A 2,500-nucleotide genomic window follows, 5' to 3' on the forward strand; every position below is an offset into this window, starting at 1 on the left:
TGTTAACTGCGTCGTCCACAGACCTGTTGGCTCTGTAGGCAAACTGAAGGGGGTCCAGGAGAGGGTCTGTGATGGCTTTGAGGTGTGCCAGGAGCAGGCGCTCAAAAGACTTCATTACCACAGATGTAAGGGCGACCGGTCTGTAATCATTTAGTCCTGTTGGCCTTAGCTTTTTGGGCACAGCGATGATGGTGGAGGACTTGAGACAGGCTGGTACATGGCATGTCTCCAGGGAGGTGTTAAAGATGTTGGTGAACACCGGAGACAGCTGGTCAGCGCAGTGCCTGAGGGTGGCTGGAGAGACAGAGTCCGGCCCGGCTGCTTTGCGTGGATTCTGCCTCTTGAAAAGCCCATTAACTTCTCCCTCCTGAAAGGAGAGAGTCGTTTCTGTAGTATGGGTGGGGGATGGGGCCTCTTGGGTGGGAAGGGGTGGTTCAGGACAGTCCAATTGTCTTTCAAATCTACGGTAGAACTCGTTCAGGTCGTTGGCTAGGCGGGAGTCGTTAGTGGTGTGGGGCGCTCTGGGTTTGTAGTTGGTGATGTGCCTGAGCCCTTTGGCAGACAGAAGCAGCGTCGTTAGTAGAGAACTGGTGTTTTAGTGTCTCTGAGTACAGTCGTTTAGCCTCTCTCACCGCTTTGCTAAACCTGTTCTTCGACTCCTTGAATCTGTCTCTATCCCCACTCCTAAACGCTTCCTCCTTCTCCAACCTCAACCTTTTGAGCTTTGCTGAGAACCAGGGCTTGTTGTTGTTAAAGTTCACCCTGGTACGTGTTGGGATACAGCAGTCCTCACAGAAGCTGATGTAGGACGTCACAGCCTCTGTGAGTTCATCCAGACTATTGGTAGCAGTCGTGAACATATCCCAGGCAGTACAGTCTAAGCACGCCCGCAAATCTTCCACAGCCTCACTGGTCCACTGTTTAGATGTCCTCACAGCAGGTTTACAGAGTTTTAGTTGCTGCCTGTATGCACGAATCAGGTGGACCAAGGGAGTTCTGTGCGAGCCGAACAGCCCCGTGACCCACAAGAGAAACATCCCCGCCAAATTCGAGCGTTTGACGGGGTCTATCCGTGAAAAAATATTCACGTTTTTGAGTGCACATGCATTTCTGCTGCAAATGCCTCTGGAAGTTTCATGCCGTTCGTATGCCAATTGTGGCAACACGAAAATGACCCGTTTTCCCATTCCGAGGGATTTCTGTGCGACCCTAACAGCCCCGTGAGCCACAAGAGACACATCCCCGCCAATTTCTAGCGTTTCACGGGGTCTATCCGTGAAAAATATAGACGTTTTTGAGTGCACATGCATTTCTGCTGCAGATGCCTCTGGAAGTTTCATGCCGTTCGTACGCAATGTGGCAACACGAAAATGACCCCTTTTCCCATTCCGAGGGATTTCTGTGCGACCCTAACTAACAGCGCCCGTGAGCCACAAGAGAGACATCCCCGCCAATTTATAGCGTTTCACGGGGTCTATCCGTGAAAAATATAGACGTTTTTGAGTGCACATGCATTCCTGCTGCAAATGCCTCTGGAAGTTTCATGCCGTTCCTATGCAATGTGGCCACACAAAAATGACCCGTTTTCCCATTCCGAGGCATTTCTGTGCGACCCTAACAGCCCCGTGAGCCACAAGAGAGACATCCCCGCCAACTTCTAGCGTTTGACGGGGTCTATGCGTGAAAAATATTAAAATTTTTGAGTGCACGTGCCTTTCTGCTGCAAATGCCTCTGGAAGTTTCATGGCGTTCCTATGCAATGTGGCAACACGAAAATGACCCCTTTTCCCATTCCGAGGGAGTTCTGTGCCACCCTAACAGCCCCGTGAGCCACAAGAGACACATCCCCGCCAATTTCTAGCGTTTCACGGGGTCTATCCGTGAAACATATAGAAGTTTTTGAGTGCACATGCATTCCTGCTGCAAATGCCTCTGGAAGTTTCATGCGGTTCGTACGCAATGTGGCAACACGAAAATGACCCGTTTTCCCATTCCCAGGGATTTCTGTGCGACCCGAACAGCCCCGTGAGCCACAAGAGACACATCCCCGCCAATTTCTAGCGTTTCACGGGGTCTATCCGTGAAAAATATCAATTTTTTTTGACTGCACATGCATTTCTGCTGCAAATGCCTCTGGAAGTTGCATGCGGTTCCCATGCAATGTGGCGACACGAAAATGACCCGTTTTCCCATTCCGAGGGATTTCTGTGCCACCCTAACAGCCCCGTGAGCCACAAGAGAGACATCCCCGCCAATTTCTAGCGTATCACGGGGTCTATCCGTGAGAAATATTCACTTTTTTGAGTGCACATGCATTCCTGCTGCAAATGCCTCTGGAAGTTTCATGCGGTTCGTATGCAATGTGGCGACACGAAAATGACCCGTTTTCCCATTCCGAGGGATTTCTGTGCCACCCTAACAGCCCCGTGAGCCACAAGAGAGACATCCCCGCCCACTTCTAGCGTTTCACGGGGTCTCTCCGTGAAAAATATCACATTTT

This window comes from Petromyzon marinus, unplaced genomic scaffold (genome assembly GCF_048934315.1).
Source record: "Petromyzon marinus isolate PM22_M1 ecotype Great Lakes invasive population unplaced genomic scaffold, UKy_Petmar_22M1.pri1.0 PM_G_Scaffold_21, whole genome shotgun sequence".
Classification (NCBI taxonomy): domain Eukaryota; kingdom Metazoa; phylum Chordata; class Hyperoartia; order Petromyzontiformes; family Petromyzontidae; genus Petromyzon; species Petromyzon marinus.